The 27,163-nt window shown below is 37.1% G+C and overlaps 1 protein-coding gene across 4 annotated transcripts in view; it reads right to left on the bottom strand.

Moving 5' to 3' along the window:
* TSC22D1 (TSC22 domain family member 1) overlaps positions 1-27,163 on the bottom strand; it is a 76,691-nt gene that overhangs the window by 29,441 nt on the left and 20,087 nt on the right. The window contains exons 3-4 of one of the 4 annotated variants that reach the window (XR_009631063.2): positions 24,031-24,139; positions 22,081-22,892 (exon numbers count right to left, since the gene is read on the bottom strand). The exons of 1 other annotated variant lie outside the window; for it this stretch is intronic. The gene's annotated coding sequence lies outside the window, so the exon portion shown is untranslated. Of the gene's footprint in view, positions 1-22,080; positions 24,140-27,163 lie in introns of those variants that run through there. 2 more of the 4 variants (XR_009631062.2, XR_009631061.2) reach the window with 2 other exon arrangements.

Raw genomic sequence — 27,163 nt, 5'->3', positions numbered from 1 at the left:
TTATTTTCTGTCTTTCCACACCAATTGTGGATTCAGCTGTGTTGGCGTCTAAATTCTCCCTTCACTTACTCCTTTCCACATTGAGCACAGGGCTTTACCCTATAGCGGTCTTTACTCTCTTGGGAGCCATAATCGCAGTGTTTTCTTATGTTTGCTCACAGTTTTACCTCACGAAATATCTTATTGTGATCCAGATTGCTTCTTTTCACTTTACTATGTTTGTCTTCTTATTGCTTTGGAGATTTCCTACTATGCCTCAAATGCTCACCGCAGAAATCACTTTGTTGAGGTTGGGGGATTTTGTCAGTTGTGCATTTTCATTCTTTTCTTCCGACAATTCTCTACTTTACCTCAGGGTTCACTTTGCTTTAAATCTTTATAGCACTTTTCCTTGGGCCCTTCACTTTGCCACAGTGCACCACTATGGGGAGAACCTCTGCCAGCTGTTTACACAAGATTTCCTTTTTGAATTTCTCTTCACCAAATAGGTCTGCACACAATATTCCACCTCTTTCCCACAATAGGGGCTCCAGTTAGTACAGTGGGTTAAATTACCAGCTACAGAAAATCTTGTCAATTGCAAGGTCGGCAGCAGTTCAAGCTGCGGGCCAGGGTAAGCTCCCACTGTCAGTCCTAGTTTCTGATAACCTAGCAGTTTGAAAACAGCAATGTGAGTAGATAAATAGGTACCGCTTTGGCAGCGAGGTAAAAGTCGCCCTGAAAAACATGCTGGCAATGCGATCAGGAAAGGGTTCAGGGACAACAGACTCCGATCTATTCTCCCAAAGCCAACCTCTGTGGTTATTTTCCTTTCTTTCTGAATGCAGAAAATAATAGTCAAATATAGTAACTGTGAAAATTCAATGGATGACTGCATACTTTTTAAAATGTCAAAACACTTATAGAAAGCTAAATTCAACATCATTTGTTTTCTCTTTGCTGTACTAAATCCTATCCACCATATTGTTTTCTCATATATAGCATAACACAGTGCAGGTTTTTCTAGAAAAGGAAACCAGGATTTCTTCCATTATTTTATGAGCATTAAGGTACACCAGTAGAAGAAATAACAATAATAATCCTTCAAATACAGGGTGACGCAGCATAACTTCCTTTTTTAAAATGCACGCCATTCAGTCGGTTGAAGACATAGCGGAGCGCTAGTGGTCTCATTTGAGAGGCAGGAGTATACAGTTTTGTCCTGACACAGTTCAGTCGCCATCATGCGTTGGGACAGTGAGGAGCGTGCTTTTGCCGTTGAGGCCTACTTTTGAGCGGATTTGAAGTGGCCGGCCCACTCTCCAGATTTGGCCCCTTGTGATTTTTTTCTATGGGGTTTTTTGAAATCCCGTGTGTTTATGTAAATTGTCCAAGGACCCTACAGGATTTGAAGAACATCATCCAGGAAGAAAATGCCAACATGACACCTGCTATGCTGGCAAGAGTCATGACAAACGCCAGAAATCGGTTTACTCAGTGTATGGAGAATGGAAAATGGTGGATGTTACCTACCTAATTTGATCTTCAAAACTATGTAAAACAAAACTTTAGGTATGCACCTACATTATAAAAAAAATTCTGATTCATACAATGGGTTTTATTAAGTTTTGAAAAAAGGAAGTTATGCTGCTGCGCCCTGTACTTGCAATTACTTCCAATGTAAATTGGGACAAAACAATGCTGCCTCCTTGTGGAACAAATGAAAATTAACCAAGCCTCTGGTATTTTTTTCCCTTCCTAACTAGGGATGGATAAAGATTGAATCCACAATGCCTTACATCATGGCATTGTATATATTGTAGCCAAACTACATCCCATAAACCATTTTAATTCAAACCCTGGATTCAACACATATTTTGACGAAAATGGAACTCTCTTTTTATTACTGACATTAAAAATGCCTTGAGATACAAATAAAAATGAGATACAAATTGAAATACTACTTTGAAAAAACTGCTTCAGTATAATCATTTACTCTAACTACAACAGTCTAGGAGAGTTTTAAAAACAATAATCGCAGAAAGAAAAATTGTGTTTTAAAAAACACACCTTTAAAACTCATGGCACGAGGAAATATATACATTCAGAAAGGGAATCTCGGAGGAGCCTTTCAATTCTTAGATCTTCCTTGCAAATTAGCTCACTATATTTTTCGCAAACACAGAAGAAACTTACCTAAGGCTTCTTGTGTTTCAATACTTGGGGGAAAATGGCTTTAAACACAATTGTGCAATAAACCTCTAGGTGGCACCAGTTGATAAAGTAAAAGAGATGTTTCAATAGAAAATCAAAGAAAATAAATGTCGATTTATGTCCCTTCAATTAAAACAAACAAACAAACAAACAAACAGAAATGTTTTACTTCCTACTTATTTCTGTGCTCCTTTAATTCTCTACACACAGAGGAAAAATAGCAGTAAAGAATTAGTGGAAAGACCGATGCATGTTCAACCCAGTTCTTATTTTTCTCAGTAACAATTTCATAACGAAAGGTATTGTTGAACTACCGCATCAAATAAGGACAACAAGAACATGAAAGGTGGCAGATCTTTTCTAAGTCTGATCCTGCACAGTCATATAAAACCACAGAAAAGACAAAAAAATCAGACATTTGACTTTTATAGTCTCCAAACTGATCGTGTTGGCGAAATATACCACTACATAGACAATTTACACAGAAAGTCAAGGCTGCAAGCTTTAAGTAAACTAAAATCCCAAAGCCTATGGCCTCCCTTGCAATCTAGATTTAAAGACCTTCAAGAGCTGGAAACAGAATCCCACACACACTCCAAGCAGAGCAGAAGAGGTTACCACTTGATATAAGACACCGTCCAGCGTAACAAACCTGCCAAAGGAAACTTCAGTATCTGCTCTTCAACAACAGACAAGCCTCAGAAAACTAAAACTGCATTTGCCCACTGCAGTTGGGGAGTTCTGTTGTTTTTAAAGCAACCTATGGTCCGTTCCTCATGAAAAAGCAGAATTTGAATCTGCTCCAAGCAGATTCAAGAAACAGACGCCAATAATAATCTGATTTAATTTGCAGACTTTGGGAGAGGCAGGGATGTCAGGAAGCAATGATGCATGTCGGATTCAGCTTTGCCTCTTAAATATGCAATGACTTGTTCCCTGGAGAACTCAACTCCATGTTATTTTGCAAATAAAGTCTCAAAACTTTGCCAGACAACAGGGTAATTCTCTGTATTTAGTACCTGATACTCTCCTTCTCTGCTGCCACATAAAATCCAGATTGCCTGCCTTGAATTGGATTATTTGGCAGTGTAGACTCATATAATTCGGTTCAAAACTGATGTGAATTATGATATTTGATAATCTGGATTATATGGCAGTGTAGAAGGGGCCTGAGTTAGCACTAGCCTGATGTCCCCATTCCAGAATTTATATTTCCCCGGCAGCTACTATTGTTCTGTACCACTTTCCCCATCAATCAACCATTTCCTCTCTTCATCTCCTCTTTTAACTCAATGTAGATTTCATTTGGTACCACTAAAGGTCCTTTTGAAACCATCATCTGTCAGCACTTTCTTTCAAGTCACAGGACTGCTCGGTTCATATACTGTTGGCGCCATCAGAAGTAGAGGCCCTTAAGACAGCACTCTAGAATCTGTTTGCTATCTCAAGCATCCTCCATCTGTCCTACCCATGCTATTAGGAAGAATATCCTGGCAGTAAGAGCTGTTCAGAATATGTTGCTGCATTGGAGTGTGGTGGAGTTTCCTTCTCTGGAGGTTTTCAAGCAGAAACTGGGCGGCCATCTGTCAGGGGTGCGTTGATCATGTGTTCACAGTGGGGACTATACTTAATTTTTTGACAATTCATGGTAGATAAGAAACATATCTAATTAGACTAAGAAGAACAACCATACCAAGCCGGAAAAAATTAGCAATGGCACTGATCAAATTAGCTGAGGATCGAATCAGACCTTAAAAGGTGCCATGATAACTGCAAACATAACATTGAAGAATTAGTATTAGATGTAAATACTGATGCCAACATTATAGTATTGGTCACTACATTAAATACATGAGAATGGAGTAATTTCTTATGACAAAAATATATAAGGATAGCTAGTGTTTGGGGACTTTTAGGGATATAATGGAATTTCACATGGGATGCATGGTACCAAGAATATGTGCCTCCCAATAATAACATGGCCATTTAGTGAAGCTGGGAGATTTGGTATATAAAAAGGAAGTCGTTCTGCACATAACAGCATACACTATTTAACTCAGTAGTACAAGATGACCAAGCACAAGATAGATGGATGTTATCCTTGACCTTGAAGGAGTGAGCTGGTCCATGAGGTCACAAAGAGTCAAAAGCAACTGAATGAATGAATAACAAAACTACAAGATGTAGCAACTGGTTCAACTTAAGAGTTTTAACATCTACTTCAAAGGCAATTCATCAAATAAGGCTATTAATAGATTTATGTCACGATGGTTATATGTTACCTCCACAGTTGGAGACAGTGTACCCCTAGTACCAGTGTCTCAGGCGCATGAACACTCATGTCCTGCTTAAAGTCAATGGTGAAGAAGAAAAAAGCCAGGATAGGAAGGAAATGAATTCTGGTTTCATATATCCTATTAAAAGCAGCTAGCTATTTGATATACACTGGGAGTACTTATATACACATAATAATCAGTCTACAGAAGGTTTAAAAACAGATTGGGTCTAGAGATAAAGATTAGAAATATATTTGCCAATTTTTGTATTTTTTCAGTAATGGGTCCAGAGAGAAAAGGCACAGTCCTGACATTACAAGGCATTAACTCTAAAAAAGAGAAATTAATTCTAAAGATTATGGTATGGAACTACAGTGTTCCCTTGCTATTTTGCGGTTTGCTTTTAGCGGACTCGCTGTTTTGTGGGTTTCTGAAAATATTGATAAATATATATATATATATAATATATTTATGTCCAGTGGAGGCCAGGGACCTCGGAAGTGTGGCAGCCTGAGGTGTGGCAGGGAAGGCCTGCCTCCCTGGCCTCCACAGACCCCGGAAATGCAGCAGCTTGAGGTGCAGTGGGAAAGGCCTGCCTCCCTGGCCTGCTGATGCCTGCATGGCTCTGAAGGCTCTGTGGAGGCCAGCGAGGCAGGCAGGCATCCTTGGGATGGGCCGGGAGGCGGGTAAGGAAGCACAGGTAAGAAAATAATATATAATATATATAAAATAATGTATAAGTATTAAAATTAATATGGTGTCCCTACTTCATGGATTTTCAATTATCACGGGTGGTCCTGGAACAGAACCCCTGCGATAAGTGAGGGAACACTGTATATTGTTCTATAATTAGCAGGTCCATCTTTAAGGAAAGAAGATGTGCTGCTGATAGAGCTGCTGGTGGTAGGACCTCTGAAGTCAAGCAGCCTTTTGCTGAGAAGACAGACTAAATTTGCCAGACAGCTACTGGGAAGCAGGAGTAGTGGTGGGTAGCACTGATGAAGGACCTCTCAGAAACAACACTAGTGGTGCTTCAGACAATCCAAAATGAACAAGGGATGATGTCCTCGGGTCAGAAAGCACTCAACCAAATGAAGAAGAAATCTAAAACTTCTAAACAGCGTTCTAGGAGGAAATTGATCACTCACAGAAACATAATAATAGGCAATTGGAACACAAAAGTAGGAAACAGGAAAGAACAGTGGAAGAGTTTGAATGTAGAAATAAAGCAGAAGAGCTACTTATTGAATTTTGCAAACAAAAGCCAAGAGATGACTGTAGATGTGGATGTATTCAAATAGCCAATATAGAAAGCAAGAGGCTACAATCTAAACCTCCATTTTATCTGCAAAAACAAGACCATGAGCAAAATGCTGCATACACCATAAACTGCTAATATCAAAAATAAAGTTACAGAAGAACACTAAGTTCATCTTTGTGCAAATAAAGAATCTAAAGAACATTTCCGTAGAACTGAAAGACCATATAAAATACAGATATGCACTACTAAACCTAACTGACATAGAACCAGAAGAACTCTGGAGTAAAACTAGGAATATTTTCAAGGCCAAATGCCAAAAAAGAAATACAAGCCTCCTTCAAGTAGGTAAGGACAGATTAGAAGCAAAAGTAAAAGGAGACACAAGTAGGCCAGAATCCTGAATACAACTGTTCAGTGACTTATGAAAGGAGACAGTGAGAACTAATATAATAATAATAAAAGATAACAAAAAGGAAGCATAAGATGTCTCTTTTACAGGACCTAACAAAATTAAAGGGACATTTAAATCAGGGAGATGGTATGTGAACTACAGGAACATTCTTTGTTAAATAGAAAACATCAAAAGAAGCAGTACACTGAGGAACTATGTAAAAGAGAGGAAATGATGACAGATTTCATCAAGTAAGAACTATTAAAAGATGAACACATAATTTTAAAACCAAACTGGAAAAGGATATCAAAGCACTTGGGAGAAAGAAATCATCAGGAACAGATGGCATACCAATAGAGTAGATTCAAGCTGTGGAGAGGAAATAAAGTGTCCAGAAATATGGATAATAAAACAATGTAACCCACAGACTCAAAAACTTCAAAATACATCCTAATCCCCAAGAAAGAGGACTCCAGGGATTGTAGTCACCAGAAGATTATTACACCAATTTCTCATAAAAGGTAAGTGATGCTCAAGATTTCACAGGAAAGGTTTTTACCTTCGATTGAGCTAGAAATGCCAGGTATCCAAGTTGGATTTAGAAAAGGAAAAGGCACTAGGGATCATACTGTAAGCATGCATTTGACAATAAATTTCAAAAAAATCACAGGAAAATCAGCCCATACATATGGATTATGACACTGTATCTGACTTGCATATCATAAGAAATATAATTCATGCTAAAAACAACGGGAGTCACAACTTCTGGTTGTCCTGAGGCATAATTTCTACTATGGACAAGAGTAGGACACAAGACAGGACACAAGACAGAGAAAAACAAGATGGTTTTCAATTGGCAAGTCAGTCAGATAAGGCTGTATTTTACCAGTCAATATGTTTAATTTATATAGAAAATATATCATATGGACTGCTGGACTACACTCACAGGATTTTAAAGGAATTACAATACAATAGAATTACAACAGAAATGTTAACTCACAGAAAGAGAACAGTGATAAACAATTTGAAAATAAGGATTACTAATTACTTAAATTGAACTTGGTTTTGGTAGGGTAATAGAGGTCATTTTCTGAATTTTGTTTAACACAAGTTGCAAGCACTGTCAATTACAAGTATTAGAGCTGCTGCAGCCATAAATAACGATAAGGCTTTGCCTAGACAACAATTTGTAAGATTAAAAGCAAAGAGATGTTTTGTGTTATACTCAGCTGCATCAGACTGACAAGCATACTAGTCCTCAGCACTGTAAGAGAATGTTAATATCTGACACACAGTAACACAACAAAACATTGTTCTGCCAACATATGCTATAATGTTTTAATGTGTATAGTGCTGATATTTTAATCGTGTTATGAAGTGGCATTGAGTTGTTATTGTATATTCTTTGTATGTTAACACATGTTGTGAACCAGTCCGAATCCCTCTTTAAAGGTGAGAGGGTCGGTATATAAAACCTCGAAATAAATAAATAAATATGATTTCCCAAAACATCAACAAAGAAGCATTGCTGACATGTAATGCAATGTAATCATTGCATTACATCCATTTAAAATATACATGTAGATCTTTTTGAAAAAGAAAAAGTCTTCATCTAAAGCAAATTCCCTTCCTCCTCAGTTGTTAGGGCTGCAACCAAAATGGCCCAAAACTACCGTATGCGTGCCAACAGCATCATTAACAAACTCAAAAAATGATGTAAGCAAATTTGTGTTCCATCTGCAGAGACGGAACAAACAACTTGCTAGGTCAACCATTAATGAGGCAATATTTGGCTTTTTTTTCCTCTGCTAGAGTAAAACTTCCCACAGCTCTCAAAGTAGAGCATCCTCCATAAATTCCCTGACCAAAGCTCATCTCAGCAAAGCAACAAATATGTTTTGCTCAGCATTCCTAGGAGATTTGGGGAAGAGTGACCATAACACAGGCAAACAAAAAGGCAGGCAATCTGCATTAAGGGGAAAGTTCAAGGTTTCCCCCTCCTCCCCCACACACACACTTTTAGCAAAAATAAAAACAGATGAGTAGCAGCATCGAGAAATAAAATGGACACTTTCTGACTGTGAAATATTTCAAGAAAAATAGATACCAAATCTCTACACACTACACTTGTTACATCTAGACTAGAGAAGACAAACAGAAAAACTGTGGTTAGAAGTTAGTGCAGAAGTCCAGTAAGTTTCAGAAAAAGGCCACAGAAATTCCTCAGTGATTAGCCTTCCCAGTGACCAGCAGGTACAATCCTGTTCACGTGAAATGGACCCTATATTTTGCTATTGCAAGTATACCCTAGAATTGTTACATCAAATCATCCATATATTAAAGTAGGGAAGCAATGGTGATCAGAAGCTTTCCATAACTTGAACATAACAAAATATAAGTAAGCACACTTACCACATGTGATAAATCCCATCTGGTTTTACAAAATGAAAACATTTTTGAGAGCCAGCAGATTTGGTTTGCACATTAGACTATGACTCGGAAAACCAGATTCAAACACATGCTCAAAGGCCTCAAGGAAATCCTATTCTCTCGCAGAGGAAGGCAAAGAAAAAAAATCATAGAAAAGTTGAAGCAGGTTCAGAGAAGGGCAATGAGGATGATTAAAGGTATGGAAAACAAAACATATGAGGAAAGGTTGAAGGAGCCAGATATATTAATTTTGATAAAGAGAAGACTGAAAGGAGACATGATGACGCTCTTTAAATACCTCAACGGCTGAGACAGAAACGAAGAAGAAACAGGCCTGTTCTGTGCTGTTCAAGAGGGTAGGGCCTGGCCTAATGATTTGAAATTACAGGACAGCAGATTGTGATTGAACATTAGAAGGAAGTTCTTGGCAGTACAAGCAGTTTGGCACTGAAAGCAATTGCCTAGAGAAGCAATGGGGTCTCCTCTGGATGTTTTCAAAAGGAGGCTGGATACTTGCTGGAGATACTTCGGCTGAAGAACTTGCACTGAGCTAGGAGTCAGATGCGATGGCCCAGGAAGTCCAACTCTACAATTCTATGATCCATCTAGCCATCCATTTGTTGGCAATATGCAGCACGCACTGCACTGAAATGCACAATTAAGGCACATATTAAGGAAGTGCAACCCATATCACTCAAGGAGCATCAACATTTTATTGATCCATTGTTTACTCATGGAAAACATACTTCGTATCTTAACCTAGTATGGGCCTTTGAAGGAGGCTGTCACATGCCCCATAGTTTATGCTCTGTCCCTCAATCTTCTCTACCACTTCATACTTCTCTGACTCCTTGCACTATTATACTTCTCTGCTCCACCCTATGTATACAATGTCATAATGTTTTCTGCACTGCATTCCCTAGTTCTCCCAGCTTCATTCGCCTCTGCTCTCTTCTTTTGCTCTCCACTTCACTGGTCAGAAAAAACAGTAAAGGTTATTGCTCCACTAGCAATGTACTGGAACCAGGGTGGTAGAATACGCTAAAGCTACACTAGATTCAAAACAATGAAAAGAATCAGGACCTGTGTAGACGTAAAACAGCAGGTGTGAAGGGATATGCAAGCAGTCCGTGGTTGTAAAGGCTTGATGTACACAATTTTACCTTACCAGACTAATTTGCCATTGAAGTTAAAACTTTAATTCTAGGTATCTAAAACCTGAAAATATTTAGAAACAATGAATGCAGTATTAAAAGGTGTAAATGTAAACATGAAATGTCAACAAAGGAAATTATATCATAAGAACTCTGCGTGAAAGGTTTCAAACATAGATTGTGAGAGTGTCCCTAAAATAAGGCAGAGCAGACCCCAATGGCTATTGGCTCATCACAAACAGGATCGTCTTTAATTGTGATAGTGATAACATTAGTTTACAGCAAATATGGGGTAGCATTCTAAACATCTTTTGTTCTTACAAATAAGGAGCAAGTAGGAGCTGCCTACTCGATGTTTAGGATATTAACAGCTTATCAGCTGGGAAACTCTTCAATAGCATATAATTTGTACTATTCCATTGGCATCATCTTTGAATGAAACTGGATTGTCCGATACATGTTGTGTTTGGTTTCAAGACTGGTGCAGGACAAAAACTGTCATGTGTACACATGGCAAGGGAAAAATATCAGTGAAAATGGGTCTGGCTTGTTTTCTTGGACCTCCTGTTGATTTTCAATATTAATCATCCAAATAGGCATTCTAGGTTGCACTAGTCTAGCTCCTTGGATGAACAAATCTAGAAACTATCCACAAAACCATCAATCACTAAATTGGGGAGACTTCAACAGTCATGTATCTTAAGCCATCACAAGAAATCCGCTGCTAAAACATCCCTGACAAGTAAACCATCTAGCCCAATGGTGTCCAACCTTTGGTCCTCTGGGTGCTTTGGTCAGGGTTTCTTATGAGTTGTGAGTCCCGAACAGTTGGGCACCGCTGTTCTAACCTCTGTTTAAAGGCTTTTAAGAAAGGAGCTGACATCACTTTTGAGATTGGAGATGTTGCAAATGTGGCTACCTTTGCAGACTTCTCCAGAAAACAACTGGGGAAAGAGACTAGTTGGCTGTTGTTTGCAATTGGCAATAGAAAACAATAGGAAGCAGTGGTGATGGTCCCTTCCCTAGAATAATACAAAATGCAGGTCATAATCTATGAAGACCTAATAAGGTTTTTCCCTTCCTATTTAGAGGACTACTTTGTTGTATATGGATGTACCCCAATCTTTTTATTCATTCTTTCTCAAACACTATGCTGTCTGGATTTAGGTAGGTAGTGACCAAAAAGAAAATTCTTTAATGACTTACTGTTGTGTCAGCTTTCATGATGTTCAAACATTCAAACCAACAGCAGAGCTAAAAGGCATCTTTTTTTAAAAAAAAAATGGAACATGAGGTCTGATGAAATCTGCAGACTGTGAGAATATGAGATTGGCTCAGTGAGATTTGCTAGAGTTGTTAGCATCCATCAAAAGTAAACAGAACTGCCTAAACCTGTCAATTAGGGACGAGCCAACTTGTTCTACTGATGGTCAGCTTTGCTTTCAGTTTTTTCCTATTCATGTTGACAATTCACCCGGAGTTTAATGCGGTGACCCAATCAAAGCTCAAAGTGGGGACTGCAGAACAAAACTGGCTGATTTAACTACTGAAGGGGAGACAGTTTTACTCTTCTATGCTTCTAAACACTGCTAGATAGAATAAAATATTTAACTAAAAACTGAAAGGAGCAGAATGGGAGAGCAAAGTGCTCCCCTGTTTAGGCTGTTTAATATCACACAAATATCCCTGGAAATCAATGAGATCAAGAAACATGTGTGATCCTAACTTTCATTCCTACTTTCATTTCAGATTATAAGTCATTAATACCAACAAAAAAATTCCCTGGTCAGAAATTTCTTAGGAGTTGCAAAGGAAGATGTATATCACAAAATGGAGAGCTTGTTACACAGGCTCCTGCATAAAAACAAAAACCCAACCTATAAATTTCACATGAAATCTTTTACAATATAATGGAAAGTTTTTGCTCCCTGCAAGCAGCTTGTTGCAAAATATCTTTGGAATACCTGTCATTGCTACAGGTTAAAATCAAACAAGAAGGTCCTTTATAGGTATACCCTACCAGTTCTCTATGTCACCTAAACGAACCCACTGACCTCCTCAGGAAACTACAGTTCTCTCCCAGTGAAAACCATCGCAGCTAGCATAAGTCAAAACATACTCATCCGACATGACAACAACTTGTCCAGGTAGGGCTGTAGCACATCCATCTAACCTTATTGTTTTCACTGGTTAAACAATCCCTGATTTTCTCCTTCATCTCTCTCATTTGAAAATGGAGATTCTGAAAGACTGAACCAGAGATGTCCTGCACCAAACCATATCCTTTCTCACTGATCTGTGGCCCCCATGCTTGAATCCAACAGGGCTACAGAGCTGCACAATGAACACCAATGCTGTGCTCATAAACATAACCACCCTTTGTCCCCCCTGCCCCATGAACACTGACATGATTGTTCAGCACAATTGCCAGTGTGCATTATACATGGGTCTACTTTTGTCTTGGACATACCCCTTCATGGGAATAACTTCTCAGTTAATTACTCTAAATTCAACATGACTTTAAATTATGCCAGCTTTCATTACTCCCGCTTGGGTCTCTCATCCCACCAACAGACTCCCAGTGAGCAGGAGGAAAATGTTCATCAGCATAAAAAGGGAGTGTAAAACTGCTTGTCTGAAAAGCTTTCAAAAGTATCAGTCATGTCTGATATGTAATATTTTTCCAGATCTACCGAATTGCATTAATGTGAAACAAGTACGAATCTACTTGCTAAGACTGGATGAGTAACCCAGTTGACTTATAAGATACTCCAGTTAAAAATTAAAGTTTAGAAACAGATTAAAACAACACATCTCTCTAAACCAGAGGAAAATGCACATTAGGGGGATTGGAGTGGAGAAAGAAACGAAGGTCAAAGTATGTAAATATATGTGCTTCAAATCCAATTTGTATAATGTTTATCTCAAAGTTCGCATTTAAGCATTATGCTATTCTTCCTCTTTCTCTCTTCCAATATTTCCCTTGATATTATAGCATTTCTAATAACACGGTCCAAAGCCTGGAACTGTGCCAAGAGACCTATACTGGGTGCGGGAAATATACAACCCTCAAAATGTTGCAGGGCTTCAAATTTTAACGTTCCTGGTAAATATATTCAAGGTGTGGAATGTTGGTAGTTACACTGAAACATCTGGATGGCTTCAAGACTCCCACACATGCCTTTCTATACACTTTGCTCCTGTTTCAAATTCCACCTTGAGCCTATTAGGTGGGAAAATTCCCTAGCAAAACATCTAAGAACTCTTCTCCAACTGAAACAAAGGCAGAATTGTTTTTGTTTCTCTCACCTTTCTCTGCTGCGCCAAATTTTAAACTGGAAGCTGCTTGTTGTTAGCTTGTTGTTTGCATGTCTTGTTGTTAGCACTAAAGCACTACGTTTGTGCAGTATGAACACCAACAGCCAGACATGAAAGTTGCTCTAGCAGTGCACCAGCAAAATACATGAAAGTCAAGCACTTACACAAAAGTCATATTGAGTAGGACACCTTAATATTAGCTCAATGCTTCTATATTAAGGTAAACAAAGGCAATTGTTTTCTAAGCCAAACCTCATTTTTGTCTGCACTTATCTTTATAAGAAAAATACACCAGGAGTGTTGGTGTGGGCATCAAATGTGCAAGCCAGGAAATGCAAACATAGCGTGTCTGGAATGAAAGGGGGTCCACATACATTTTCCATTATGGTGCTACACAGGAATAGAAAACATCAGAGCTAAAGAGGATGGGGTTAATATTTTGTGATTAGCATAGAGTTGGCATGCCAGTCAACAGGATGACTGGATATTACTTTTTCCCCCTATGAAATTGGGATGCTAGCAAGTTTTAACTGACCACTGCCTTCTTAAGCAGAGGCACCCTCAAAACTGTGTCTTACTTTGTAATCGTTATTTGCTTTAATTTATTCCTTTCCATGCTGAAACATTCACATTTAAACAAATCTATCTCAAAACTGTTAGAGGTTACACTAATTGACAGCAGTTAAAAAGTAATTTCATTATTTCACAAGTCAACCAATTTGTTTTTCTGGTTTATGCAATCATCAAGCTTATCAATGACTGTGTTCTTTTGAATTCTTTAATAAAGCAAATTCTTTAAAAACGGAATAATTCATTTAAAATAAAAATGCAGTCAAATGCCTGACTCCAGATAAGCCCCAGATTACAGCATGTTTTCACAGTGTGCATCCAATGAAAAGCTATGAGACTAATTCAAAATTGACACAGCAATTTTGCCACTTAATTCATTTTGCTAAAATACGTCAATTAGCCCTCAGACCAACCTGCTCCCTATGACTAACGTGGACGCCAACAATTTGTATATGCTTAAATGTTATATAGGAGATATTGGGAACCTTGCTGTTTAAAGAAACTGAATAAATAAGCTTTGCTCGTTTTACTTGGCAACACACCAGGACAACTTCCTTTTGTAGAAAAGCCAAACTTTGCCTGCAATTCAAAGATTCCTATATATTTAGATTATTCTCAAAACAACCTCAAAAAGGCATTTTAAAGTATATGCACAAAAAACGTAAACCAATGTGTACTAGAGTTTATTTTTAAAATTTTTGTCTCTTGAATCAGATTTTTGGCGAATACAACAAACCGCAGAATGAGCCCTGGAAACTGAGTTTTGTAGTTTAAATTGTTTCCTTGGCATACGCATGGGTATATTTCTCTTAAATGCTCTGGAATTTTAACCATAACTTTAAAAAGCACATCCAAGAAATGATGGGATTATAGCAATAGTATACATAGTAAATACTTCAAGGCAAAATATGCACATAGTCAGGATCCCTCCCCACAAATCCATAGGCTTGGCATCCATGGATTCAACCAACCATGGCTCAAAATATTGGGGGGGGGGGGGCTGAAAATGCAAAGTTTTATTTCTCTGCATGCTAAGGACAATACTGATGTGTAAGCAAACCCTGCTGTAGTTTCCTGCCATTTCACAGATCCTCTCCAGCATTCATTTGAGTTGTTCACCATTTTATGTAATGGGATTTGAACATCTATAGATTTTAGTATCCACTTGGAGCCCTGGAACCAAATTTAGCAAATATTGAGTCCACTCTATTATATTCTATTATTTATTTATTTATTTATTTACTGCATTTGTTGACCGCCATTCTCAGCCCTAGGGCGACTCACGGCAGTGTACAACATATAAAAACAGTTTACAATAGGCACTATCACAACAAAATCAACATAACTATCAATAATGCAATTACACTAAATCATCCGCGCCGTCTCATCGTAGAATCATAAACCAAACTCGTTATCCAAGTATTAAGTATTCTCAATAGGCTGATGTAGTATTTACATTCCAAAGCAGTTGTTCTGAATGCAATATGGGCAAGTTGTGCTAAGTAGTTAGGGGCAAAATTAAATCCAGAGTGATCTGAGGACATGCAGGTATCAATCAGCCAGGATCCAATCAGAATAATCCTGCTAGTGAATGAAAGGGTTACTGTGACTTGATGGACTAGATGAATGCCTGGAATGATTTGAACCTAACCTTGTTTTGAAGGAAGTCGAGATGTTGCTTTGAATGCCATTTCAACCATAAAGACACCTTCCTCGAACCCCTTTTAACAAAGATGCTATGCTGCCCGACTCCTGAATCTTCCAGGGCACTGAAGACCCACTCCTCAGCTGCAATATTCAACTCAAATTACCAAAACCCCAAATCAATCCAGGACTTTCTTGATAATGGCCATAAAACTGTGGAAGAACTCACTAATCAGATTAATAAGCACCCTGCTTCTAACTTTAGATATGCCATAAAGACTTTGCTTATTTGAAAAGTTTTTTTTTATTGTTTTGGTTTCAGTTACTTATCCTATCACTTGTTTTTAAGGTAGTCTTTAAAACTGTATAGGGAAATGTCTTGAACTGAAAAGTTAGATATTAAAGTGAAATGATTAAAGAAAACTAGAAATTACCATCCCCCCCCCCCCCCTTTGCCATGTGGCATTTGAAGGAACTATTAAAACATACAATTTCATCACTCAGTAAGCTTAAAGGATTCAAGTCACAGGTACAACATCCTGGAAAACAGGAACCATGTTTTATGTCTTTGTTATAATGCACACTACGTACTCTCAATTATAACTTTTATCTGGAGAAACCAATCAGCGCAGAATCATATTCAGTCTGTTTGTTTTTTATGTACTCATTTCAAGACCTATTTACTTATTTCAAAGACTGTCATTCTTAAGATATATTGGTTTCCTGATCAATGTGCCCAATTTTTTGTTGATGTGTTCAGAGAGAACCTTTGCTCGGTATCTTCTCTGTCAGGATAGTAAAAATATAAGTGGGGATAAAAGTTTTTCTCTGAAAAGAGCTTGCACAGCAAATTATCTTTACTGTGCAAGACTTCACATACTACCCTTGTTCTTCCTCCAAGGAACTATCATTCTCCAAGGCAATCTATTCCATTCTTACAGTTCTTCTGTAAATAAATCCTTCTTGAAATAGAGATGGAGTCTCTTTTCTTGTAGTTTGAATTCACTAGCAGAGCTTGGCTTCCATTAAATATCAGGATGATTAAAGTCTGTTATTACTTTTTTTTTAAATCGCCATTTCAACAATACTAATGATATTGTTCTTTACCAGTTCATCAAACAATCCACGGAAGAAACTTTACATATACTCAATGTGTAGTGAAGCTACAAGTTACAAATCTGTCTCTCAAATCTCAGAATATTTTAGAATAAACATCTCAGAAAAAAATCTGAAGAACTCTTTATTTAAAAATACATAACTGGATCATTCAAATCTTCAGTCTTGCTTAGGGACTCAAGACCCCATACTGAATGTCGCTTTAGCTTTAGTCTCCTTTATTTTTTATCCATATTATCTCAACTTATTTTTCCTTGCTTTAAGTCAAAGATTTCCTCACAAGGATACACATTTTTTTTCCTATTCAGTCTATTTCTTCGGAATAGTATCTCTCCCTTGTTACATTCTAACCATGAGACTCAATCCATTAAGTTTCAGTGAAAGCTATCAAATCACATTTGTCTTTCTGTGTTAAGACTGTGTCAATCTGTGCATTATTCTTTCCAGCCGATTTCTAGATATATATTTTTCTGCCTACAAATGGATCCTTGCTCCAATTCCCCACTCCAACTTGAGGATGTTGTCCTCAGTGATCAGTATCTCCTTGCCCTTTGGAATACTGCTGTCATCTCTCACGTAAGTTAATGCAACACCCTCCTGATCAGATTTGTATGACTCTTAGCAAACATATTCTTACCAACTACAGTGAGGAGCAATCCATCTCTTACCATAAGCCCTTTTCCTGAAAATGCAGAAAGTGCATTGCCTATGCAGCCAGTTGCTCACTTCTGGTATTTTTCTCCCTTTGTGAACCATGTCCTTCATCAAGAAGAAGTGAACCAACCTGTGCCCCAAATTACTTAAAGCTTTCCTTCCTTCATACTCCCTTGTAATATTCTGAAGACTATTTGCAGTATATGTTCCAACACCAATCCTAAGAAAAGATGCCTATGGTGGACTTCTCAGCCTCTTGTTATAACATTGATCATTGTTTTTAAAAGACAGCAAGCCTGTATGCTGTTCTTTATTTGTGTTGCTCTAAACTTACAACACAGTTCTTTCAAGTTTTGCTTCTCTTTGTACCATATTCAAGTGTCTGATTCCTGGGTTTGGAAACTGGAACTCTCCCTAAAGTCATCCCATGTCTTACACGTAGAAGAGTCTGATCTACATCTAAAAAGCTTCATTCTCCCTGATAAAGTGAAGTGTAGATACATGAGCCTCAAACAACTCCGCCTTCTCTTCTAGAGGGGGAATTAGCTTGCTGTCACTGGAAATATAAACCGCCTTTTCTTTGGCAAGAAAGGAAACATGGCACAGATGATGTAGTTCAATGAATTAATGACAGCTTTTTTCAATGGAATGAACATCCCCATAAAAAAGGCCAGCTGAGATGCCCACCAGAATGCAGGCATGTCCTAGTACTAATGCATACCAGCAGCTAAGCATTACTCTCCAGGCAATTACAACACAAACATATTATCAATAAAAACCAACCTGCAATTCATATTGTCCGTTATACTTTATGGTCCAAACATGTAAAACTTGATCTTGATAAATGCATCAGAATAACTTGCCTCCAATAGGATAACTTGACTTCCAGACAGAAGTATCAACACTACGCATGGAACAGAATCACCAAAAATATCTTCGACTAGAAATCCTGTGTTAAATTTGGAGTAACGTAGTGATAAAAAAAAAAAGAGTTCAAACTGGATAAAAAATACCATGCAGGCATTTGGGATAAGTAAAGGCCAGCAAAATTAGAATGCATGCTATGCATTTTTGAATTTTTTAATCAAAGCAAGTTATTTAGGGAATGAAATACAAGCTAATAGTAAGCACTTTCATATTTCAGGAAATAAATCATTTATTTCAGACCAGTCTTTAAATTTCCAAATGTAACACTAGAAATACTTTGTGAGTAAATGATGCAAGAGGTCCAAAAACTCATTTGGATGAATAAGTATCTAAAACATTTAGATTTTCATTCAGGAACAACTCCTGTACACTTTTTTTTTAATGGAGGCTGTCACAAAACTGATTAAATCTTTTCTCTAATTGGTAACCAGAAAAAAGGAAGTAAGGGAGATCATATAAGACTGGCATATGAAGTTGTTCCTTATTCAAGGACTTTCTTTTAAAGCGACTCCTTCAGGTCCTCTTTTCATTAGGAACTCTATTTCAATATTGTTTTAAAATTACATCAAGCTCTTGAATAATGGACCACTATTTTTGTCATATTTATTTACTGTCTTTAAACACAATGTATATATGGATGCAAATTAGCATGATACATTGCTTTGGGCTAGGTGGGGTATAACCCTAAAGGTAAGTAAAACTGCTTACCAGTAATGTTTTGGCCTCTTTGATTACCACCCCTTTGAAAAAAAACAGACAGCAAATGTCCTTCAATTGTCTGATAAAATCTTTTAGTTATGTACTAAGGTCTTATGTTTATAACTTTGGTGAATTCCCAACATCATCGGAGTGAAGAGCCAATTAACATAATATTAGAGAAACTGCTACATCCTTCTTTGTTTGCCACTGTCTAACTGATAATGAGCTTACAACTACCTCTACTTTTGAAACCACCTGACAAACAAGCCTGATTTACAATTGATCACATGCAAACAGTTAATTACATGCCTACTGGAAGATTTTAAATAGCATTCAAAAGTCTCCTTTTTAAAGAATGGTGTGTAGAGAATTACCCTCCAGATCTTGTCCACTTTTTTCTTCCTGAATTTATTCTTTTCATAAAGAAGTACAGTTTGCATTGACTTATGCAAATTCTTAAAAAGAAGACAGCAACACTAGCAAAAAATGATGTGTCCATGTGTGTATATAAATAAATAAAATGGTCTTACAGACAAGTCATCAGTACATATGAAGTGAAGTATTACCTGCGCTGACAGCAGCTTTTCAAATTGTCAGGCAGAAATATCCTTCCTGTAAAATCCTTTAGATGAGGCTGATGGAAGCTTAAATTTGAGGATCAATCTTTAAAGAGAATCAAAATCATTTTTTGCGTCAACCATCAGTAACCACAGTCAATAATCACCCATAAAATATTAAAATGGACTCATGGAACATGATCAGGTATGCCTGAGATTCCTCAACAATTTTCTTTAATATTAGAGGAATTAATCATGTAATGGAGAAGCCAATATACCTTTGTATACTGATGATATTGTTCTTTACCTGTTCATAAAACAATTCACAGAAAAAACTTTACATATACTCAATGTGTAGTGAAGCTACAAGTTACAAAATCAATATCTCAAATCTCAGAACATTTTGGAATAAACATCTCAGAAAAAAATCTGAAGAACAGAGAGAATCGAATACCAACAATTTATTTGCCAATAAAGGCAAATCCAGATTTAAGAAGAATAAAAGAATATACTGCAATCTGTTATTACAAATGGAGAAAAAAATTAACAACCGAGAAAAAGATTTATTATCTTGGTGGGGGGAAATAACAGCCGTAAGTATGGTGATTTTATGCTCATGACTCTTGCAATTGAGAACTAGTTGAAAATTTGACAACATAAATTATGAAATGTGTATGGGATAAGCTGCCTTGGGTTCCATAATGGCAGAATAAAAATTTAATTAATTAATTAGCTCCATACAACAGTTGATGAAAAGCTTTATCAGAAAACAACAAAAGAAGTGAACTTTGCATTCCAGACATACATTGTCAAGCAACAAAAACAGCTCAAATTAAAGAATGGTACAACTTTTCACCCTTCGGGGTGAGAAGTGCAGCATATAAATGTCATAAATAAATAAATATGTAGAACAACATGTCTTTGGGAAACATTTATGGGAGCTATTAGTATAAACCAAACATAGATTTCCAATCCAAGGATATTTACCTCCCCAAAATCCATTCCCAATTTGGAATAAATCTGCTGCCATCTAACCCAGGATTTTCTCTTTTACTTCTTCTACTACTACTACTTATAAATGGAGAATTAATCAGTTTGTAAATGACAAGATGGTCATTCTGGGGAAAGATGCTACAAGTAGGTATTTGGATTAAAGAAATCTACATACATTTATAACAGAAGCATCATTCACACTAGAATACCCACATCTCCCTCCATTTCACTTATTCCATACTAGAAATGTGATGGAATAATTACCAAAAAAGAAATGTTTCATACATTTTGAAACAAAGTTAATGAAGTCAAATTCAGATACATTAACCACTACAATTTATTTCATACCATATGAGATAAATATACTCACTTACATTCCACATATAGGAGCAAATGCAGAAAATGGTATATTTTACCAACTAAAGTTCTAAATAAACCTTCTTTTAAAAGGTGAAGGAATAGTCCCTTACCCCAGATAAATAATTCTATCTATACCCTGCTAAGTATGTGATCATTTCAAGGAAGAGTGTTTTCACACGGTTAGATTTTGCTTTAAAAATGGGAGAAGAAAATGTTAGCTAATTAAATGTTACTGAAAACATTTAAATGTAAAATAACTTCCCCAAATCTTTAGAAATCTACATTCAAGCTACAGATTTAGAAGCCTATAGAATTCTCTGACTACAGCAAAATCTGCATTAATTACAGAGAAAGAAATGAAGTATTTTTGTTCAAAGATTAGTTGAAGACTAAGGTAAATTAAAATATTAGAGAACAGCAAATCTAGTGGGAGAACCAATTCAAAGAATGATGGGTTTGAGTTTTAAAAATAGTAGAATTAAAATATTAGTGATAGTTTATTGAAAGAGTTTAATGGCTTAACTATAATAGAATAGGGTCTTCCTTTGTCTCCCCATATCCTTTTATTGCTTGTTTTCCCCCCCTTCTTAATTTCTTTTTTTATCTTTAACTCATCTTTGTTTTTATGTTACATAAACATTTTAATGTTTATGTAACATAAAAAGGTGCGTGTGGTGGGGACGCGAGACAGGGCCTTTTCTGTGGTAGCCCCCCGACTCTGGAACACCCTCCCCAAAGATATCAGACAGGCCCCTATGTTGGCAGTCTTTAGGAAGAACTTGAAGACTTGGCTGTTCCGATGTGCCTTTCCAGAATAGGAAAACTCCAGCAACATGTCCCAGAAGCACTTTGTTAGAGCTGAGATTGCCCGCACACTGCACTTACCCTAAAATCCGAGATACCACCTGTCACATCAGCACTTTTAACCTGTACCCATTACATTTGGCCCGGCCCTAGTTTTATTGTGTTTTGGTATATTGTTTTTATTGTTTTGTTGTTGATATTGCTTTAATTGTTTTTGATTTGCTTTAAATTGTGTATTTGTTATGCTATGTTTTATTGAGTCCTTTGCCTTTGTAAGCCGCATCGAGTCCTTTGGGAGATGCTAGCGGGGTACAAATAATGTTAATAATAAATAATAATAATATTACATAATTAATACCATTAGATCATTAATCTTTGAATCATGTAAATAGTAAAGATTTATTCCTTAATGTTCATTTGATTTCTTCGGATTTTTTTCTCACTTAGATAAATAATGGGATGTTGACATAAAAAATAAAATGAAAGCAATGAAGACATCAACGATCCCATTATAATAAAATATATAAGGGAATCTTCCCTAAGCTATTTGAAAAATTCTGGGTCGATGTAAGTGAGCCCCCATTAAACTATCCCTGCCTCTGGCATAGAATAAACACCTTGGAATAGCATGTTTCCCTTTTTATAAAAGATTATAGTTACCAGCCAGAATAATTACACTGAATGAAGATAAAATAAGATTGTTTGTTGAATAACTGCAAAAATTCCTTTAAAGTTAAGAAAAAATGAAAAACATTTTTATTAAACTTGCTTAGAAGAAAACCAATTCTCACTTCCAACTTTCATTTGCTAAATACACATGTTCTATACATTTACAGGCTTTTTAAAAAAAACTGGTTTTAAATTGTTAGAAAGTTCATTAGCAATGAAACAATTATTTTGCTAACAATAGCCTACTGTGACTTTACAAAAATGAGAGCTTACTGAGGCATTTTCAACAAGTGATTAACTCAGTGCCATCGTGCACTTATTTGTTTCAAATGTCCTATTCAAAAGAGTAACACGGCCTTTTTTTCCAAGCAAGTGTCCTCCACACCTGTGGCACTATAAGTCCCATTGCTCCGAACTAAGTGACAATCCGTGGGATGATGCTAGCTGTAATACAACAGATCTGCAAGATGCCAGGAAAATGAGTGCACTAATAAGCTTTTGCTTGATACTAAAATTATTCTGCAGACTATTAAAACCATGGTGCCATTCACTTTGGATCCTTTCTTTAAAAAAGAGCTTTCAGAACAGGCTGAATTCTTTGATCCATCAGTTACTCTTGTGGTCTTTGTTTTTCTTCCATCCAATGATCCAAGTCCTCCAGGACCCAAGTTTGCCTCCTTTCTTATTTATGGTGATGTCGTTTTCCCCCTAGTTCCAAGGAGGGCAGAACTCTAAGGGGAATCCTGTCAGCAGAGCTGGGTGGTAATTTTCAGTGATTCTATGTGCATTCTTCACATTGGTTTGGCAGATTCACTATTGACTCCTTTTATCCCTGGTTCGCCGTGACTTCGTCTGAGGTTTACATTCTACGAAGAACTCAAATAAAGTAAGTGACGACATGTTGCCTTTGTTACAAACAATTACAAAGTGTATTTTAAAAGTTACTGAAGACTTCACTAATTTTAGCTAATGTAAAGATGTTTTTTCTTGACGAGAGGCTTTAGGCGAAATGGGACAGTGATACTTCATTATATAATTTGTTTCAAACATGTCTAGAGTTCCAACAGCATTTTGATTTTGAAACCCGTTTAATTTGGTTGACAGAATCTCATCATAATGTTTTTAACAGAACCTTAAACTGAACATATTTGAAACAATTTAAAACATGCACATTTCCCGTGGATGGATGTGATACTACACCTAACACACTAGATCAGTGCTTTCCAACTTTTGGTTTTCCAATTGTTTTGGACTTCAACTTCCAGAAATCCCAGCCAGCTTACAGGAATTGTGGGAGCTGAAGTCCAAAACATCTGGAGGACCAAAGGTTGGGAATCAATGCAATCAATAGGAAGATTGGGAGATAAATTGTTTTTTTCCAGACAGCGGTTATCCCTGCAAGGATTCAAACTATCATACACTCATCTTTCAAAATACAACCACAATTTTGTATTACTGAAGTTTTATCCAACTTGGTGGCTCATGTGTTACCCAACATGGACACTGCTTTGCCTAGTCATATGCATGGAATACCTGGCCTGTTGCTTAACTTAATTAATTTAGTAATGCAGATACACCATATTTCCTACATGCTTCCACTTTTTTGATAAAATGACTGGACTTTTTCTCTCTCTTTTAGGCATACATGCATATGCATAGAAGTGTTTCTGTAACTGCTGATTTTCCATGCCTGTAATAAAATTAGCCATTGCTACTAGAACACATACTCTTGCATAAACACACGAGTTAACAAATTTCAATTGTGTTCTAATTGCTGGTTTAACAGGCCTTTGTCCTAAAGACCTGTTAAACCAGTAAAGCTATATAACATTCCTAGAGAACACGGGGGTCAACTACAAAGGCAGTATTAACAAATGAATACTACCTACAGGAATACTGAATTATATTCTACCCTACAGAAAATATCCCCAAAATGATAGCTTTGCAGTACTGCAAATCATGTATGTGTTGGCTTGTAATATTCTCCTTCCACATGTCAAGCATATTTACCTACCTGCTTGGCTCAGTCACATTTCCCAGCTTTTGCACTAGACATTATTAACTTTGGCAGTGCCTCTTCATGGGCATACTACTGTGCAATGTTAGACTCAGTCATTCTGTATCTGTTGAAATATTAGCATTAATTTTAGATCACTTATAAGTTAAAGGGAGGGGGGAACAAAAGGGTGGAAAAATATCAGAAAAGTAGGGAGGACTAAATGACAAGTCCTGATCAAACAAACACAAACATTCCCACCGACCTGAGAACTACTGTAGTGTAAGAGATAGGATGATGGGTATGTTTCAACCATGAAAACCATTTGTGACTTTGGAAAAGTATTATTTCTAAGCTTAAGATTCCTTTGAAAAGGGGGATAATGCTATTTACGCTATCCCTAAAGTCCTTGCGGGAAAGCCAGGTCCTGTGCTAACAACCAAGTGCTAATGTATTGTTTCTGGGTTTTTTTTGTTTTTGTTTGTTTTTTATTCAGAGTCTGGATCCCTTGTTTCAGAAGCAAGCATTTTGTAACTGGAAATACATGTGACAATAAAACACTAGAATCTAGTGACATATTAAAATCTAACTGTATTTACTTATGTCTAAGTCAAACTCATGTGTAAGCCAAGGGCAGTTTTGGGGAGCAAAATTATAGATTTAAACATGAACCCTGGATAAATCAAATCATTCCATGGAGATAGGAAAGCACCAATGCAACCTTAGGGGGCAGCTATCCCTGGCTGCTACCACTGCCATTTCCCCCTCATGTATGTAAAAAGGTCTTTTACCAATCTACTAAGAGAAAGATAAAAGTTTTAATAAAAGTTAAGATATAGCATTAACTCCTTTCTCTCAGTACACTGACTAAAGGCAAAAATGTAGCCTGCCCAGAGAGAACCTAAAAGAAACACAAAGCTCTTCTACTCCTCCTACGTTCCACTTTGAAAGAAAGCATAAAAGAGCCACTGCCACTGACACCATTTTTTGGACCACAAATTTAAAAAGGCTAGAAGCTGCACAGTGGAGGAGAGGGTAGATGGTGCCAGTGTTTCTGGCATGAACTAAGCTTTTGCTTTTTGTCATTCTACTCAGAGAAGGAGATGGTTCCTTTTTAATATGAGATAAGATATAGTACTTACACTTACCCATAAATTGGCCCATTTTGGAGGGGGGTGGTGTCATTTTTTAACTAAATGTTCTAGACATATACATGAGTATAAACAGTAGGACAGCACCAAAGTCCACCACATTGGTCTCTGTCATAGTAATTATCCAAAGATTTCGTAGTGTCAAAACAGTTGTTTGTCCTTAGGGCTACTTCAAATCCCCAAAAGCTAAGTACAGGTTCACACTTCTCAAAAGGGTCTCAATGCCCTTGTGACACATTGAATTGGTATTCCTGGCACCATATCAAATGGCTTTCAGAGACCAAAAAACTAGATCAACCTGAGGACACAAGAAAACAGAGTCCAGGCTAAAATAGCTCCCTACAACTTTCAAGTTACAGAGAAGTAGGGTCATTGCAAGCCTTCAAATAGGCCATTCCATTTAAGATCACTGTGATGGCAAAGGAACACTAAATAGGAACAAATACATTCATAGATTCTTGGGGTTAAATAGATGGAAAGGGAGACTGCTTGAAACTTAGATCAGCAAGCAAATTGTCCCCAAAGATAATCAGTTCAATTTGGTTTCATGCTCCTTTAGAGTTTTTCCTTACAAGAACCATCTTTAAAATGCCCCTCCACATGCAGATGTCAATGGTCAATGTAATAACTTAAGAATTCAGTTTTAAAATAAAAGAGAAATGTAAACATCTCTGATGAAGTTTATGAAATTTAATGGGATGCAAGTCTGTGCAAAATAAATAGGTAGAATTGGTAGTCCTCGCCACATCCAGACCTTTAGCTAAAAATCATGAAATAAAATTGGTGATGGAAAATTGCAAGACAATGATATGTGCTCAGGGCTTGAAAGGTTCAAAAATAAAAAAAGACCTTGTGTTCACTATTATCTTCTTCACAATGAGGAAAACTAATTGTCCAAGACCACCTGAGAAATCCAGTACTAGGGTAAATTTAAGGGACTGTAGTGTTAGAAATAATGCCTGAAAGAAACTCAAGCTAATTTCATGGTTTTAAAAACTATCTTTTTTATGAAAAGGTCTTAGAAATAAAGACCCACCACCAACATACATAATTCTGTCAAAACTTTGGTGAAACAGAGATAATCATCCAATTTGAAAAAGATGTGGCTGCTCCTGCTCATCCCAGGCCAAAATACTCCACAGATTTAGTTGGCTTAGAATACAAAAAATACTTTGTTATTAAGCACTGATCATTACTAATCTGCGTAATTTCTACTTTTTTCCTTTTCAGTTTCCCAATCACTCTTGAATTGTGAAATTATGTTAGAAAAAAACTTTTCCTTTCAAAAAATACATTGATGTGTTTAAAAATCTTCATTGTGAAATTGTCAATGATTTCCATAGCGGCGAAGCTCTGCTATATGAGAAGCAAATTGAGAGAGATGTCTTATGTCTCAGAAGCCTCCAGTATGATCTCTTCCTATGCATTTACCCTGTCTGGTTTGCAAGAATTACTCTGAATAAAAAAATATATTCAAAGATTCAATGCATGTAGGCTGTGTTTCACAGAAAAGAACTGAAAAACCCACCTTTGAGTACTTTTTGCCTAAGAAAGCCCTATTTGTGTGTGTGTGTGTGTGTGTGTGTGTGGAGCAACTTGAGAAAGTGCAAGTTGCTTCTGGTATGAGAGAATTGGCAGTCTGCAAGGATGTTGCCCAGGGGGCACCCAAATGTTTGATGTTTTATCATCCTTGTGGGAGGCTTCTCTCATGTCCCCACATGGGGAGCTGGAGCTGATAGGGGGAGCTCATCCACGCTCTCCCCGGATTCGAACCTACGACCTTTTGGTCTTCAGTTCTGCCGGCACAAGGGTTTAACCCATTGCACCACCGGGGGCTCCAGAAAGCCCGATGAAATTTATGCAAATGCCGTAAATTGACAAATGACTTGACAGCATGCGCGCACACACACACTGGTTGGTTATGGGGTAGGGTTCCCAGACCACTCCAAAGGAATTGCCAGCAATATTTTTCTTCAGTCTTTCTATAAATTGAAAAAGTT

Source organism: Anolis sagrei, chromosome 3 (assembly GCF_037176765.1).
Source record: "Anolis sagrei isolate rAnoSag1 chromosome 3, rAnoSag1.mat, whole genome shotgun sequence".
NCBI classification, from domain to species: domain Eukaryota; kingdom Metazoa; phylum Chordata; class Lepidosauria; order Squamata; family Dactyloidae; genus Anolis; species Anolis sagrei.
The sequence above is the reverse complement of the archived record's forward strand: the minus strand, read 5'-3'. Positions and strand labels throughout refer to the sequence as shown.